We start from the raw sequence: 19,041 nt of genomic DNA, 5'->3' as shown, positions 1-19,041 counted from the left end.
GCTAACATAAGGGCATCTAGAGAGAGCAGAGGCATAGCTAATGTGGGGTGAAGGGCATCTAAAGAGAGCAGAGGCATAGGCAATGTGGGGTTCGGGGCATCTAAAGAGAGCAGAAACATAGCTAATGTGGGGCAATGGGTAATCATCAACAGAGAGAAGAGGCATGACTAAGGTGGGTGATCAGTAGAAATCAGCAGAGACCACAGACAAAACTAATTTGGGGTGAAGTGTGGTCACCAATGGAGATAAGAAGAATAGTTTATGTGGGATGGAGTAGCCATCAACAGAGAGCAGAGGGACAACTAATGTGCGATGAAAACAGTAGCCATCACAGGAAGCAGAAACATAACTAATGTGGGGTGAAGTGTAGCCATGAATGAACAGGAGAAGCAAAGCTAACGTGAGGTGAAGGGAAGCCATCAACAGAGAGGAGACATAGCTAATGTGGGGTGAAGGGCATCTAAAGAGAGCAGAAACATAGCTAATGTGGGGCAATGGGTAATCATCAACAGAGAGAAGAGGCATGACTAAGGTGGGTGATCAGTAGAAATCAGCAGAGACTACAGACATAACTAATTTGGGGTGAAGTGTGGTCACCAATGGAGATAAGAAGAATAGTTTATGTGGGATGGAGTAGCCATCAACAGAGAGCAGAGGGACAACTAATGTGCGATGAAAACAGTAGCCATCACAGGAAGCAGAAACATAGCTAATGTGGGGTGAAGGGTAGCCATGAATGAACAGGAGAAGCAAAGCTAACGTGAGGTGAAGGGAAGCCATCAACAGAGAGGAGACATAGCTAATGTGGGGTGAAGGCTGACCATCAACAGAGGGCAGAGATATAGCTAATGTGGGTTGAACAATAGACCTCAATGGACAACAGAGGCATAGGTAATGTGGGATGAAGGGTTGCCATCATCTGAGAGCAAAGGGATAAGTAATGCGTGGTCAACAATAGCCATCAACAGAGAACAAAGGCATAGCCAATATTGGGTGAAGTGTTGCCATCAATTTAGAGCAGAGGTGCCATCAATGGAGTGCAGAGGTGTAGCTAATGTGGGGTGAAGGACAGCCATCAACAGAGAGTAGAGGGATAAATAATGTGGGGTGTACAGCAGACATCAACAGAGACCAGAGACTTAGCTAATGTGGGGTGAAGGGTAGCCATCAACAGAGAACAGAGGCATTGCTAATATGGTGTGAGGGATAACCATCAACAGAGTGCAGAGATATAGCTAATGTGGGGTGAACAGTAGCCATCAACAAACAGCAGAGGCATATCTCATGTGGGGCAAAGGGTAACCATGAGCAGAGATCAAAGGCAAAGCTAATGTGAGATGAAGGATAACTGTCAAAAGAAAGCAGAGGCATAGCTAATGTGGAGTGAAGGGTAGCCATCAACAAGGAGCACAGACATATGTATTGTGGGGTGATCAGTAGCCATAAACAATCAAATAGCAGCTCCATCAGTTGCCTGTCCTATCTCTATACTAATTAGTCATTCCACCTCAGAACATTATCCCCCTCTGCAAGGGTGGCCCCTCTCAAGAAATCTCAAACTATCGCCCCATAGCTATCCTCCCACCCATAGCCAGAATCCTAGAGAAATGTATTCAGTTACAACTCCTCAACCACCTTACCACAATCAACCTCCTTTCCAACACCAAGCATGATTTTAGACCCCAGAATAGCACAAACACAGCCTTGTTATCCTTCACTACCACGTTTCATCAATTCAGGAATAAAGAACAACTAGTCTCTGCAGTTTTCCTGGACATGTCAAAAGCTTTTGACACCATTTCCCACCAACTACTACTCAACAAACTTGCTGCACTCAATCTCAGTCCAGTATCCCTGACATGGTTTCACAGTTATCTATCAAACTATCAACAGGCTACTAAATGGGAGAACAATCTCTCCCCACTACTTCCAGTATCCACCAGTGTACCCCAAGGTTCAATACTTGGCCCCCTGCTATTTATTATATTTATTAACAACCTTAATAAAGCATCCCAACTTTCCTCAATCATATGATATGTAGATGATACATCTCTTATCTGCTCAGCCCTCTCCCCACAATAACTACAAGAAAAGATGCAAAAAGCATTCCTGGAAATTGAAACTTTCCTATCAAACCACCAACTCATCCTCAGCCCTAATAAGACCAAATTAATAACTTTTACTCACAAAACCACAAAGCAAAGCTCCCTACCCCTCTCTATTCATTCTACTAATAGTACCAAAATTGATCCTACAAACCAGGCCAAGCTCCTAGGTATTACAATAGATGACCATCTCAGATTTGATATTCATTCCAAAGACATGCATATGGAGCATTTCTCCCCGGGCCTCCTCTGAAAACAGGCTCTGTGGAACCTAGTCAGACTTTCCCGGTCAACAAATGATAAATAAAATAAAATAAAATAATATTCATACCAATATTCATATCTCACTTAGTATTAAAAAAGTCTACTCCAAACACGTTTCTCTCTGCAGAGCTAAACTTTACCTAACACCCCAAGCCAGGCTAGCCACAGCTAGATCTCAGCTTCACTCCACACTTCACGATTGCTCTCACATCTTCATCAACTTATATAAAACTGATCTTCATAATCTAGGAACTTGCTATAACAAAATTGCAAAATGTGTCACCAGTCAAACCCATAAATCCCACCTTTGTTCTGCTCTTCTACAAATTAACTGGCTAGAGCTCCCCAACTTGTTAACTCTAAACCAATTTACCCTCACCCAAAACATTATACACAACCCATATAGCTGCCCGCAATTTCAACCCTAGACCAACTAAAGGTAAACAGTAGATCCATTAAATCTTCTGATAGATGACTGCTCAAAATAACACAATCACATAACTACCACAGTGATTCCCTCTACTCATACAAAACAGATAAGTCTTGGAATGCTCTGCCCCTAAGCTTACATAACACCCCCTTCTGTTCTTCCTTTAAAACAAAAATAAAAAAAAAAATACCTTAAAAGCAAGTAGTTCTGTCATTGCTGTAACTCTGGATAACTCCTCTCTCCTACTATGTTCTCAACTATACCCATCTATTTCTTTACACATGATTGTCTGTTCTTCAAGGTTATAGTTGATCATCCCCTCACTTTTTTATTTTCGACTATTTTCAGTACTTCATAATTCCCATTGCTACTCACTATATTAGTTCTAAATGTGCACAAATCTCCTCATTAGGCATGCTCACTATCTCTGTCTCAGTTTTCACCCAGTTAAGATTCTTGTGGTATACATGGTTCAGTTTTGTTCCTATGATGTACTATTTTTATCTTTTTTAAGTGTTTTTCTTAAACTTACACTTATGTAATGAAATGTTCATGAACATCTATGTAATTCAATATTTGTTTATCTACCTTTGGAACTTTTCTCCCTGGGTCTCCACTGTAAATGGGCTACTAGCCCAGGAGGACACTACCTGGTAAACAAATGTAAATAAAATAAAATAATAAATAATAATTAACAGAAGTCAGAGCCATAGCTAATGTGGGGTGAAACATAGCCATCATCAGAGAGCAAAGGCATAACTAACGTAGGATGACTGGGGCACCTTCCCTATACACAAAATATTAGGTAGCCCGATCAGCAGATAGTGATAGTGATGGTATGGTAGTACAGAACTTTGGTAGTGCAGTCCTAGTTGAAGCACTTAGAGTGTGGTATTTCAGCTGTGGCAATCCATCCATCCATCCATCCATCCATCCATCCACAACCCCTTTTTCCCATTTTTGCACATGGGTTCAGATCAGGGTGTCACCTCACAGTGACAATCATCTCGATCCAAGGTTTTGAGGTTTCTTTTTTTGCAAAGCCAAATCATTGTTGGTTAGGCAATGGCACGACAGATAACATAAAGTTTGTTGTTGTAAAATCTAGTGTTTGGCAGGCTGGAATGGTTGGTTTGTGATCTGTATGGCTTTTGTTCTTGTTGAATCTGGGACTGTGTATTTGGATGACTAAAGAGAAATTTTAAGAGTTAGGCTTACTTTTTACGGAACTGGATTTTGCTGTTGCCTCATTTGATGTTATGAATTGGTGCAGCATATTTTGATATGTGTGAGGACAGGTTGGGGGGGTTACCAAGGTGTTAAACTTTCATTCATTGTTTGCATTTTATTTAAATAGGTAAGTGGACTGATCATTTTAGCACCCTTCTAAGTAACAGAATAGGCAAGCATACTTGATCATAATCTTTTAGTGAAGGGTCTCAAGATAAGAACTGCTGGAGAGCCCCCATACTACTAACACCAGCCCTGAGGGAAGGGTAGTGATTTAGCATTGCATGTGTGCTGGTGTAAGTAAAGTATCTCTGAATGTATACAGAGCTAGGTCTAGCAGTATGTGCCCTAGGCAACTGCCTAGGGCCTATGTTGACTGGAAGGCCCAGTGTTGGCTGGTGAGGGTGTTGCTTCACTACATCACTATAAAATAAATAAATAAAACAAATAAAATGCTCACTAAATAAAAAAAGCATTCTGTAAATAAAACTAGCCCCAAACATGTTGACAAGCTAAAACACAGTAGGGCTTTAGGACCTCACAGGAGGCTTTTGTCAAGAACAATGCTACAGAATCGTCAACATTAGGATGTTTTCTTAATATCATCTTTGGAAACAAACATAGGATTTTTATACTGGTAGAATAGAACAGAGCATCAGCCAATCAAAATGAATCCACAGAAGAAATATATGCAGTTGTCTACCAATACCAGCCAAGTTAATGGAGCTTTCTCCTCTCCTCACTCATGTAACTGCATGAATTAAAATGCAGTGCAAATGACAAGATACAGATTTTGTGTGTGTGTGTGTGTGTGTGTGTGTGTGTGTGTGTGTGTGTGTGTGTGTGTGTGTGTGTGTGTGTGTGTGTGTGTGTGTGTGTGTGTGTGTGTGTGTGTGTGTGTGTGTGTGTGTGCGTGTGCAGGCGTGTGTGTGTGTGTGTGTGTGTGTGTGTGTGTGTGTGTGTGTGTGTGTGTGTGTGTGTGTGTGTGTGTTTGTGTCTGTGTGTGTCTGTGTATAATTCCCTACTTGAGGGGCAGTCTAGTTAAGTTACTTGCTCAGAGTTAAACTCTGAACCTTAATTATTGACAAGCAAGTGACTTAAACCTCCACATCAACTGCCAGTTCTCCTTTAATTTTGTTTATTTGTTTTCATTTTCTAAATTACTGAGGATTATAGTCTGCCTTCATGAGTCACAAAATTTTATTGTGGCTTTTAAGTGTCAGTGATGCAACGGATCTACTTCTAAACCCCCTAATTCCAGAATCATAAAGATGAAAATACCAAGAAGACAATCATGAAACTTAAAAAAGCGAACCGCATAAGTTTTCCCAGGGCAAGTAAACACTTGCCCAACACAACAATAAAACACACTGCACTATCTAAAACTGACCTATATGGGGGGCTTCGTTGGGTCTATATCACTTTATCCAATGGCAGATCATCGACTCGCCATTCGTTGAACCCCTAATTATCAAAGCCACTAATCAATAAATGGAATTTTAAGCAAAATTTTTCCTAGAGTAAATCAACGATAGGCCACCCTAGCAACTGTAAACAAAATAATAAAGTTTAAAACCTACCCAGATGGGTGCTTTGCCCCCCAAACCCCCCTACTAAATATACCAACTCCAACATCGCACTACAGTGGGAAAAAGGGCAAATTCCAGATGGTGGCCAACCACTGGTTTGCCCTAGGAAACATTTTGCTGAAAATTCCATTCAGCAATTTGTGGCTTCGATAATTAGGGGTTCAATGAATGGTGATTTGATAATCTGCCATTCAACAAAGTGATTTAGACCCGGCTGCACCCCCCACCTGCCTAACTATATATACCTACTCTGGGATTGCACTATATTGGAGAACGTGCATAATTCTCCACATTGGGCAAGTGTTTACTTGACCTGCAAAAACTTATGTGGTTTGGTATTTTACGTTTTGTGATTTTCGCCTCTGCATTTTCATCTTCAGGATTCTGGAATTACTGGATTCAGAAGTAGACCCGATGCAACATGTAGCACACTTCTTTTTGGTGTAGAAGGTTGTGGGTTCTTTTCCCTTCATCAGGTAGATCAATTGCTGACACTACCTTACAGCATAAGGGGGGTGGGGGGTGTTGCACCCTTTGTCTGCCTTCCTTTGGATGAAATGCCTTGTAACTTTAAACCTGTTGATTTGCTATCCATTCCCTGTTGCATATCACCGGCACACCATTTTGTTTGTTTTAATGTAAAACAGGCAAATTAATCTTCAAGGCAGAGGTGCTGAATTTATAAATGAGGCACTGAAATGGAAAGCTGTTTGCCAACAGTGACATCTTCATTGGTTACAGTTCTCTTAAGTTGGAATTATTCAGATCACTTTTACTTCTACCAAGATTGTGCATATTGACTGATATTGGTGGATTATAATAACAAGCAGTTACCACAGCCTTTTTTAAGATTTAAAGGTTCTGGAACTGGTAGGTTTATCATTATTGGTTCATGTGTTTTATTTCAGTGCTTAGTAGAAAATATTCAACATTACAGATTTAAAACACACACTAACAAGTGTTACTGTATTAAATAAGGAATATAATTTGATACAATCAAGAAGTTGAATCAAGAATCAAATGCATTTATGCATGGTCCTAAAAATGTGTGCTGGGGGTATGGTTTAAAAACAGTCCAGGTATATTTAATCCACCACTGATAATATGCATTTTCTAGGAATGTGGGTTTCAATGATGTTTCAATGAATGTGAGTATCAAGAGCAGGGAAGTTAACTGTTGCTCATGCTAAGTTTGTTTATTACTGTGAGACTGTATTGTTTTGTTTAGTAAATGGCTATCAGTGTTTGTTGTATAAAATCTGAAATAAAAGTTTTAAATTAAATCCAAGTATTTGTAATCATTGTAGAAGTAAAGAAGAGAATATTATGCTCACTGACAGTTTTAAACAGTGTTTATGGTAAATGGAGAGAGATAACTAAGTAATGGAAAACTGGAATTCTTGGACTTGGGGTGGGATTGTGGGGGTGATCCTTTTCCATTACCTTGCCTAGGGCCCCATTTGTCCATGATCTGGCACTGGTTGTGTAGTGACAGTGTTATAGAAAGGGCCTTAATAAGGTAAGGTGCAGAGTTGGAGTTAGTGCCAGGGGTAGGATTGGGGCTAGGACTAACACACATTATAATGGTGGTCCAGTAAGCAAAGCTGCATACAGTAGTGTTTTAGTATATGGATATAGCTATAATTGTAATAATAAAGTGAACTGATTTCAAAAGAATGGAATGCAATTTCTTTCTTATGTTTCACTTTATATGGATCGATTTTTTTCTTATAATTTACTTAATACCAGAATTCAGTCTAAGGAAGCAGATTCCCCAGGCATCTTTGTGTGAACAGAAACAAACCTTCAAAAATAAGGAATAAAAGGAATCTGCCTTACTAACATCATTTATATGAGGTTTTATCAATGCCTGCATGTTAAACAAAAGTTCATTATATCCAAATATAATCAAGGACAATGCAATATTCATATTTCATTGAGGAACATGTTTAACATCAGACCAAATGTGGTTTTGAATAGTACTTATGGCAAAATTGTATACTTTAAAATTTGCTTATAATATTAACTATAAGGAAGCATTTGTCATTCTGTTTTAGACGACAATTGGATATTGGGTATGCAGGCTCAGTTTACTACTCTGGTATTACCTGAAAACAGTCAGTCAGCTTAAGCCACTTGGCCTATTGGCTGGAATTATTGCCCAGCACATTAATACACAGTAGGACTAACACTGTATAGGCACAAAATGTAGTACTGCTAAACAGACATGAATAAAGAAGTAGTTACAAATAACCTGAGTAGACACATAACTCATCTTTAGTGCAGATAGGCAAGCCAATGGTAATATTTCCAAACAAAGCAGAATGACTTGCTGAGATTGAAACAAAGGATAAGCAGTGATCTCATGCTATAATACATTTTATTATTTTATTTTTATTTGAAGTTTGTTTACCAGGATAGTCCATTGGGCTTCAAGGAGCCTGTTTTCAATGGAGTCCTTGGGAGAAAAGCTCCAGAAGTAATTCACTTACAAAAGTTTCAAATAGAGTACAGTTAGAAAAAAACTTACAAAGTAACAAAGTTACAAAAAAAATGACAATAGCAACAGCAAATAACACTAGAAAAGCATACAAAGTAACAAAGTTACAAAAAACTGACAATAGCTGCAACAAATAATTCAATGCATTTTAGTAAAAAAAATCAATAGAGCAAGAAAGAGAAATATAGCAGATAGCATGAGCTGTCATAGCATTGCCAAGAAGCTAGTGTACACATCTAAGAAAAAGCAATATATATGGGAGCAGTTAATGTGACCCAGTACATGGACACCTTATTGGTTCATTAAATCTGGAGGAAAGGTAAATATCTGCTAGATGAGAAAGACACAGCAGCAACGTTGTAAGGTAAAGCAAGCTGGGGATGACAAGATTTATTAGTCTTTGGTGGGAAAATGGCACATTTGTAAATAGGGAGAGAAAAGGCAAAAAGACAGAGGTGAAAGCAACAATGAAGGTGGAATTAATGATGATTCAAGCAGTATGGGTACACAGACATACGCATAAGATAAAAACAAACAGGGCTGGAAGTGGACACACAGTGGGGACTGGCATGGGAAACATATCCACATGTACACACAATTAAATGGTAGAAAATTGGGTAGGAATAGGAGGTTGTATAAGCAGCATGGTAGATTTTGGCCAAAGGCAGCATTACTAGAATCCAGTACATAGGGCCTTTGGGTCTGGATGGCTAGTGTCAAGGGTTATACAATGCCTGGTTTCTTGATAGAATCAGTCTGCCAGTACAATATGTCTTCTAGTTACTGCGGGAAGGTTTGTTGGATGTCTACTGCAGGAAGGTTTGTTGGATGTTATCCAATAGGGGCATTGCTGAGTCAATCAAAGCCTTCACCATGTGCTCCCACTCTAAAAGGAGTTGGAGCTAATAATTATTGTAAGTTACCTGCCTGGTTTGGGCCAGAGATCTCATTAGATGAGGTAATCCCATTCTGCTCAACAGTTTCAGCTTAAGCTTTGGTCATAGTGACATTGGGCCCAGTGGGCCAAGGAGGATTTCCCTATGGATCAATGGTGACTTGCAGAAGGGAAACAAAAATTGGAGACCTGACAAAAGTACGTAGATATATGAGGCAGATATAAGCCAGGAAGGGAAGAATGTCATTAATCATATTATGTCTTAAATGCCAGCCGCCTCTTGTAGCAATTTGCATAATTCTCTGCATAATCTAACAGGACAACAATCACATAACACATATACATGGTGGGATATGTAAGTAATGTGCAACAGCAAAGTTCTATACATGTCCATGCAAGAAGCCTAAAATGATTTTCACAGTCCAGTTCAGAGCTATAGCAGGCTGTGCATATGCAAAGAAAAAGTCATGTTGCCATTTTGCAGGACGACAGTGTACTCCACTACAAATATTTAGAAATGAACAGAGGCAGTTGCACAAATGCTATTATCTGCAGTGAAGCAAACACTCATATATGTAATGATACAGATGAATGAAATGGTGAAAGTATCCCGTGTGGTAATAGTCATTAGTACAATCCAACAAGGCATCACAGTGCTGCCACATAACTGGTTCTTCTAATAACTCATACAACAGAGATGCTATCATCAACAGTAACAAACCTCATTCACACTTACTCATTTGCATTGCATTCATTTCTATAATTAGTGCACTATACAGTCACATGTGACTCAGAAGACTAAAGTAATCCACATCCCAAGTAAAATGTAGACATTAAAGCATTAAAGTGAAAACTGACTGCAATGGTTCCATTGTGTACCACACAGTCAACATAAAGCAAATCTGCAAGCATCACAAATGCATAGGTTTATACTTCAAACCTTTGCACTTTAAACAGACAATATTCAAACTATTCTCCTAATACCATGATTGAAGCAGCCCTTCATGAAAATTACAACCAGTGCAGTAAAAGTAATGGAGCAAGTGAGTAGCTGCTCCAGAAACAAGCAGTTGGGGTCATGAGATTATATGCAGATATAAAGGTCTAATGCTTCTGATAAATTATTTAACAGCAACGTGAGGCAATCGTCACTGACCAGCCCACTTGGCTAATATATAATGAAGAAAAACAGTTATGAATTTTGGTACCCAACAAAAGCTTTCCTCATTACAACAGGTTTAGAAATCACCACATCCTGGACTTCAGGTACTTTGATATCTGGATGGATAAAATCTCCAACTTCCAGTATTATAGAGAAGAAATTAAGTCTAAAATCAACTCCTTCATCTTCTAGGCAAGAAAAATCTCTCACCTTCTGTCAATACAAGGAATGACTCTAACTCCTTTTTCAACACGAGTATAGAATACCTGCCTTTGTCTCTGAAATGCACCTCATGTCACACAAGTAACAGCCAATGGCATATGTAAATTCGTAACAACATTCTGATTGCATCATCATGCTTTTTGGTGTGCACTTTATCTTTATTCACAAATTCATGCACCCGCTGCATTTCCCACCTGATGACTGTGAGTCATGTTTTGTTTTCTCCTATATGAATGCTCATATCAGTATGTTCTTTCTAGACTCATCTTCTTCACTTACATGACATTATACTTTATTTTGCATATGCTGTTTTTCTTATATGTTATGGCCAATTGTGAGTCAGTGCCAAGTAGTTCAATGAATTACCATCTATACACGTATTTGGGTTCTCTGCAGAGGAACATGCTGCAGACTTTGTTACATAGCTATGAATACCACTATGAAGCTGCTGGTTGTCACTTCTATGCCTGAATTTCAACAGCTGCAGATTTTTAAACGAGTCATTGTACTGCATTTGTGCCAGATAATGAAATACCAGTCACACCCTATAACAGCTTGCACCTGGGGCAGCTGCACCTTCTGTATTTTCTTTAACAATATAGCACAACAGCTTACACAAAAGTTATATTTTGTCTTAAGCTAAGATTCTGACTGTACTTAGCTTTTGGAATTCTACCTTCCCATATAAAGCCTAAAAGATAAATACATAATATGCTTTATATTCATACAATCATGCCTTATTAATTTCCCATCAAAGAACTAGCAAACTAGTTCATATTGGTTCAGTGTCAGAGCATGCAATGGTTAACATAACAGTTTCACATATTTCTGTGTCTGTTTTCAAAGAGTGTCGCAGCATTCTACACAAGTAGTGCCGCAGCTGAGATATCTAAATAGAAGAGGTGGAATTCAAAAAATAAACGGAATTCCTCAGTGATAGTATTTGCTGAACTATCCCTCCTGTATTTTAACCATTGCTTCTGATTCAGTAAGATGGCACTACATGGTGTCATGGTTATTAAATAATTATATTGAGTGGAATGATGGATGTGCCTTAAAGCAGCCTACCTTAGCAAATTAAAGTTCTCCCAATGAGACAATACCTGAATTTTCATCTGGAGAGGCCACAGACGCCCAGTCAGATTCAATGAGTAACTTCATTCTAGCATTTGATTCTGTTAAAATAACTTACAGCATCTCATTCCTTAGTTTGCTGTTATACAGATCAGCTAAAGCAACATATTTACTGCCTACTGTATACTGCAAGAACATGACCTGTGTGGCATACTGTATGTATTAATGTGCAGCAGTCAGCATTAGGCACAGATCAGTGGTGTCTGAAAGTTTTTCTAAATTGTATACAAAACCAGTGAAAGACCTTTGAAAAATTGTGCTTGTTTCTAGCACTTTCTTCTAAGTACCCATTGATTATCTAAAGCTGATTAGTCATTTTCCTTTTGTTTGCTATATTTATGTCTCATGACCAAGTAAAAGCTATTTCAGAAAGTATGGAAGAGTTTGGTGCATGATTGGGTTATGAAGTAAGTGCCACCCTTCAGAATTATAGAGCTTATGTCAGCTTTGGCCCAGTAAATGGTTTATGACAAGACTTTATGCTACTATAGGTAAGGCAAGGCAAGGCAAAAAAACAAAAAAAACAAAAAAGAAAAACAATCATATTGTTTCTCAACCTACATCTTTCATTGAAATATATACAATTATTATATTATATTACTTTGACAGAGTTTCTCTTTAAGCTCATATACTGGAGAGAGCTCTGTGTAAATAAAACTAGGCCCAAACATGTTGACAAGCTAAAACACAGTAGGGCTTTAGGACCTCACAGGAGGCGTTTGTCAAGAACAATGCTACAGAATCACCAATATTAGGATTACACTCATGTAACTGCATGAATTAAAATGCAATGCAAATGACAAGATAAAGATTTTGTGTGTGTGTGTGTGTGTGTGTGTGTGTGTGTGTGTGTGTGTGTGTGCTTTTGTGAAAGTGTGTGTGTGTGTGTGTGTGTGTGTGTGTGTGTGTGTGTGTGTGTGTGTGTGTGTGTGCGCGTGCGTGGTTGTGTGTGTGCGTGTGTGTGTGTGTCTCTGTGTGTGTGCGTGCGTGCGTGCATGCGTGTGTGTGTGTGTGTGTGTGTGTGTGTGTGTGTGTGTGTGTATGTGTGTGTGTGTGTGTGTGTGTGTGTGTGTCTGTGTATAATTCTCACGAGGGGCAGTCTAGTTAGTTACTTGCACTCAGAGTTAAACTCTGAACCTTAATTATTGACAAGCAAGTGACTTTAACCTCCACATCAACTGCCAGTTCTCCTTTAATTTTGTTTATTTGTTTTCATTTTCTAAATTACTAAGGATTATAGTCTGCCTTTATGAGTCACAAAATTTCATTGTGGCTTTTAAGTGTCAGTGAGGCAACATATCTACTTCTAAACCCCCTAATTCCAGAATCCTAAAGATAAAAATACCAAGAAGACAATCATGAAACTTAAAATGCCACATACATTTTCCCAGGGCAAGTAAACACTTGCCCATCACAACAATAAAACACACTAAAACTGACTTACATAGGGGGCTTTGTTGGGTCTATATCACTTTATCCAATGGCAGATCATCGACTCGCCATTCATTGAACCCCTAATTATGAAAGCTGCTAATCACTGAATGGAATTTTAAACACCCCTCTACTAAATATACCAACTCCGACATCGCACTACAGTGGGAAAAATGGCAAATTCCAGATGGTGGCCAACCACTGGTTTGCCCTAGGAAACATTTTGCTGAAAATTCCATTCAGCAATTAGTGGCTTCGATAATTAGGGGTTCAATGAATGGCGATTTGATGATCTTCCATTCAGCAAAGTGATATAGACCCGGCTGCACCCCCCCACCCCTCTAACTATATATACCTACTCCGGGATTGCACTATATTGGAGAATGTGCATAATTCTCCACATTGGGCAAGTGTTTACTTGACCTGCAAAAACTTATGTGGTTTGGTATTTTACGTTTTGTGATTTTTCCCTCTGCATTTTCATCTTCAGGATTCTGGAATTACTGGATTCAGAGGTAGACCCGATGCAACATGTAGCACACTTGTTTTTGGTGTAGAAGGCTGTGGGTTCTCTTCCCTTCCTCAGGTAGATCAATTGCTGACACTACTTTACAGCATAAGGGGGGTGGGGGGTGTTGCACTCCTTTGTGTGTCTTCCTTTGGATGAGATGCCTTGTAACTTTAGACCTGTTGATTTGCTATCCATTCCCTGTTGCATATCACTGGCACACCATTTTGATTTCGATTTTCTAGTAATTACTTTTTTGGCAGCCACCATAAATAAACACAGCAAGGCTTTAGCATGTCAGGGCAATTCAGAAAAATCATCTCCCCTGTCACACCAATCCACCCACCCAGCATCTCTGACAGTGCATTCTGCATGGAATCCTTAAAGACCACCAACCCACTGCATTCCCTGAAAATATGTTCCCAAATACCCCATTCTTCCCTGTCACACCTCCAACATTTCCTGCCTACCTGAGAAAAAAAAAATCAGTGGAGTCTACTCGGGGTAAATGTCTATGTAAACATTTCCAAACAAAAATCCTAAATCTTCTAGATTGTGTTGCTTATTTGGGAGATGTACCTATATCTTGCAATTGTTTCAGTGTGAATTTCTTATCCAGTCTCTCTTTCCAATCCTTTCTAACCTCCTCTGAGTGAGTCTTATAGTTATCATGCAATATTTTATATGCTCTACTAATTATTCCTTTTTAATGGCAGCTTCTGTTCTAGATTCCACTAAAAACTCTACCAGTGCTGGTCTTTTGTTTAGGACCACCCCCCCCTCTTTTTGTTTCTCTTTATTTATACTCTGATGTCAATCCTTGGTAGGGAAGGCAATCTCTAACCTGCAGTCCAAATAAATTGTTGGTCTCTTCCCATTCTATTACCTTTCCACATCTAGTTATTCGCTCCCAATACCTTGGTTCCTTTGTGAGCTTTCTACAATAAATTCCAGCCCCCTCTTGCCTATTGTCTGTATCCCTAGTTGCAGTCATCCCTATTGGCAGAATATCCTCTCTCCATCCTCATGTTGGTTTAGTTCTTAGAATACTTTCTTCTACTTTATGGATATAATATTCCTTATGATTATTGTTATTCTCCTTAAAGGCCTGCATCCAAAATCCCAGTCTCTTCTTGTTTCTTGAGCTTCCCTCCTGTTTCAACATCATCCCTTTCTACTTTCAGTTATAGTTATCTGCTTGTGCTATGTATGAGCCTTAACTCTGTAGCTCCCAATCCCAATCTGCTCTGTTTTACTAGAAGAATCATCTTATTCCACTTGGCTCTTGCCATCTTGCCTCCCAGATAAAGTCCTTCAGCTCTTCTCCTCTGGTTGATAAAAATATGACTGACCTGTATATAAGACTAAAAGGACTACAAACATTTTAACTGCTTGTATCGTTACTATCCATATCCATATAACAAAATTTCCATTTCCTTAGTTTTTGTTTTTCCTTTTGTTTAGTCTCTTCCCTCATATCCTTAACTGCCACACCAGAATCATGTTTAATCCATAATCCTAAATACTTCATTTTATTATGCCCCTATAAATATGAATATTGCTGAACTAATTTGAGTCTGGGTGCCTAATCTGCCATTATTGCCTTATTGTTTTAGCTTTCTATACTCTGAGACTGGATCTCAATAGCTATTAAGCAGCCCCCAAAGTACTTGTATGGACAGAGTTCACATTAGGCACTAAGGACTCGATATGCCAGCCAGCAAATAATGACAGCAAAAGTTAATATGCCTTTGTTTCTGCCTGCTGCCTATGTCCCTGACTTTGGCTCGAAATCTTGCTCTGACTTATATGGGTTTCTGTCCATTTTGCCACCTTTGAAAGACAGAAAAATATTATACACTTTTTTCTTTACTTTTATTTAACTAGCATTTCATAAAGCAGATAAATCTCTATGCATCACAATTATAATTGGATCTCCAGTCTTAGCCTACCATCATATGTTCATTACATGGCGGCCAAGAGATTTACTTCTCGAGTTTCACTCTAAAGATTAATTTCTTGGCATCCTTCTGATGAGCACGTAATAATACCGTTACTATCGGAGGTATGAACAGATTCATTTATGCTGACTGTTGTTTTTAGGTAGTTATTTGTGGAGATAAAGCAATTCTTCTAGTAAAACAACTATCTCTACATTTTCCAGACAACCAAAACGATGATTTTAAACTGTAAAAAGGCCAAGTGAAATTTATATTAAGCACTCAACATTTTATAACTCTCATATACATCAGTAAGATGTCTACATTTAAATAATTGATTCTTATTTGCTTTTCATCAAGAGTTGAAAAGGTGAACAAAACAGTATTTCTGCCATTTTTGAAAGCAGATTTATATTAATGATTGTTTAATATTTCTTCTTCCTAACCAATACAAAATATCTATGCTGCCACAAGTTCTAACCTTGAATTTCTAAATTGATTACATGGTAAGAGATACTAATAGTATATCAGGATTTTTCAAAACATAGTAGCATTGTATTACAAATCATAAATGTAGTTAATGGTGATACAATAATTTAATGGTATAATATTTTGAAAATTGCTGAATGCAAACTTTAGAGATTCAATTTAGTGACACTGAGTTGAGATATAATTGTTTGTGAACCATTAACAATGACACAATGGCACAATAAATGTGAAGGTTACCTTTTTTCCAGAGGATTTCAGTCATGTCACAAAAATCTTCATTTCCAGTGTAGTAACCATAAATCTTCCTTATATTTATATAATAAGACAACAGAGAATTTGCCTGAAAATTAATGGACAAAAATAGAACCTGTCAGAAATATATAAATGATGATCATACTAGAAGTACACAAATAGTACACGTTAGATATAAATTTATGACAAGTCACAACTAACAGGAGGAGAGCCATTTTTGTTTCTGTATTTGAAAGAGCCTGGCATTCAGATGAGCTCTTTCCCTCATGCATCACAAATGTGTTGTTTTCCGCCAGTAAATACAAACTGTATATTACATTGCAGAGCAGAATCAAAACCTCAACTCATCTACTATTCTTAGTATCTTCTGAGTAATCACTCCAGAAATAATATTAAAGATTTAAACAATATAAAATATCATAGAAAAACAGGTAACATGATTTAAGTAGTGCTGAGATCAAAATTAAAAATAAATCAAATGAGAAAAGATAAGGTTGCTTCTTCTACTAAAGTGTTAAAGGGCCAGGACTATGGCAGTGAAGGAGAAAACCTTAATTACTGCTCAGGTGACCTGGAATTAACAAGTAAACTGGGCACTTTAGTGAGCTGATGGGGTAGAAGGAGAGACCAGCTGTACCAATTGACCAAAGTTATTGACAGGAATAGCTGTAGTGTTATCCCCTGCAAGTGTGTGTGTGGGGGGGGGGTGAGAGGTATGCAACATGCTGTGCAAAGGGCAGGGGTGTGCAGTTTTCTCTGTCAAGCCAGGTCTGCATGGGGTGCATACAGGAAGGCATACTCTCTAATGGGAAGCCATAATAAGCCCTTTTACTACCCTTTTATGAACAGGGAATTTCTTAGAGAGCATCCTCTTTGTTAAAACTAACAACTGTGCTCAGTTTTAATCATACGAAGCTTTCATCTAATTCATTGTAAACTTTCTTTGCCAATACATCCTATATGTCTTACTACTAACAAAAGTAGTTTCCAGATCAAAGAAAACCATAAGTAGTTTTTGAAACCATATCCATAGATACTTCTTATCTTTCTGTTGCAGTAATAAGTGTGACTGTTAAAAAGACCCTTCCCCTATACAACTGATCTGCATCTTGCTTATCCCAATGCAGAAGTTTTTCTTTTTTTAAGATTTTAAGAACAATTGCATTAAATGTTAATTAATTAACAATATGTCTTAAGATATTATAGGCCTATATGCTTTTGCATACATTTTTAAACAAGGACACTATAACCCCTCCTTAACATAGGTATGCACACATATACTTTTTAGATAATTGTGAAATTGTTGCTGTAATATTTTACTCCATTTGATCTTGTCTATTTTATGAAATGTGGTTATATATATGTCAGGACTGGGTTACTATTTTTTTTTTATATCAGTAGTAATAAGCAGTAATAAGTGTGACTGTTAAAAAGACCATTCCCCTATACAACTGATCTGCATCTTGCTTATCCCAATGAAGAAGTTTTTCTTTTTTTAAGATTTTAAGAACAATTGCATTAAATGTTAATTAATTAACAATATGTCTTAAGATATTATAGGCCTATATGCTTTTGCATACATTTTTAAACAAGGACACTATAACCCCTCCTTAACATAGTTATGCACAAATATACTTTTTAAATAATTGTGAAATTGTTGCTGTAATATTTTATTCCATTTTATCTTGTCTATTTTATGAAATGTGGTTATATATATGTCAGGACTGGGTTACTATTTTTTTTTTATTCGGCAAGCAATCTTTGATTTTATCTATTGTAATATCCCTTCAAATACCACATTCCTGGTTCTCATTTGGAGATTGCTTTTAAAGAGTTATACTTGTATCTTTAAGTTCTCTATTATAGTAATAAAACAAGCTAATGTATAGACAAATCATCACACCGTTATTTAATGCTTATAATTTTAGCTATGAGCATTTAGAGTGGACTAACAATGACCTCTTTGTTAGTACTTCAGATTTCACCTCTTTTAAATTCTGTCCATTGCATATTTTTTGTCTTCTTCTTCTTATCTATCTGCTAATAGTTTCTGTTTCCTTACTTCTAAACAATTGTCTTACGTTTTTCTTTAAACCATTTTAATGCACAGCTAGCAAAAGAGTTCATGGCGTTTCACTCTTAATCATATCCTGACCTGCTCTAAAACATGCTTTTCATTTTGTTGTCACTTTTATATTCTGAACATTGTCATAAATTGCATCTAATATAAACTTTGAGTAAATTATTGGATGGCAAAATAAAGTTCTGATTTATTTTGTTCAAATATCATTTCTTTTCCTTTACAGACAATATTCAAACTATTCTCCTAATACCATGATTGAAGCAGCCCTTCATGAAAATTACAACCAGTGCAGTAAAAGTAATGGAGCAAGTGAGTAGCTGCTCCAGAAACAAGCAGTTGGGGTCATGAGATTATATGCAGATATAAAGGTCTAATGCTTCTGATAAATTATTTAACAGCAACGTGAGGCAATCGTCACTGACCAGCCCACTTGGCTAATATATAATGAAGAAAAACAGTTATGAATTTTGGTACCCAACAAAAGCTTTCCTCATTACAACAGGTTTAGAAATCACCACATCCTGGACTTCAGGTACTTTGATATCTGGATGGATAAAATCTCCAACTTCCAGTATTATAGAGAAGAAATTAAGTCTAAAATCAACTCCTTCATCTTCTAGGCAAGAAAAATCTCTCACCTTCTGTCAATACAAGGAATGACTCTAACTCCTTTTTCAACACGAGTATAGAATACCTGCCTTTGTCTCTGAAATGCACCTCATGTCACACAAGTAACAGCCAATGGCATATGTAAATTAACAACATTCTGATTGCATCATCATGCTTTTGGTGTGCACTTTATCTTTA

General features: G+C 37.7%; 1 protein-coding gene across 1 annotated transcript in view; it reads right to left on the bottom strand.

Moving 5' to 3' along the window:
• Positions 1–16,227, bottom strand: part of LOC122791637 (leucine-rich repeat and fibronectin type III domain-containing protein 1-like) — a 684,457-nt gene extending 668,230 nt beyond the window's left edge. The window contains exon 1 of the mRNA XM_044059490.1: positions 16,137–16,227. The gene's annotated coding sequence lies outside the window, so the exon portion shown is untranslated. The remainder of the gene's footprint in view (positions 1–16,136) is intronic.
• Positions 16,228–19,041: the final 2,814 nt, after the last annotated feature.

Source organism: Protopterus annectens, chromosome 1.part0 (assembly GCF_019279795.1).
Source record: "Protopterus annectens isolate FY-2018-M chromosome 1.part0, PAN1.0, whole genome shotgun sequence".
NCBI classification, from domain to species: Eukaryota; Metazoa; Chordata; order Ceratodontiformes; family Protopteridae; genus Protopterus; species Protopterus annectens.
This window is presented reverse-complemented; position numbering and strand designations above follow the sequence as displayed.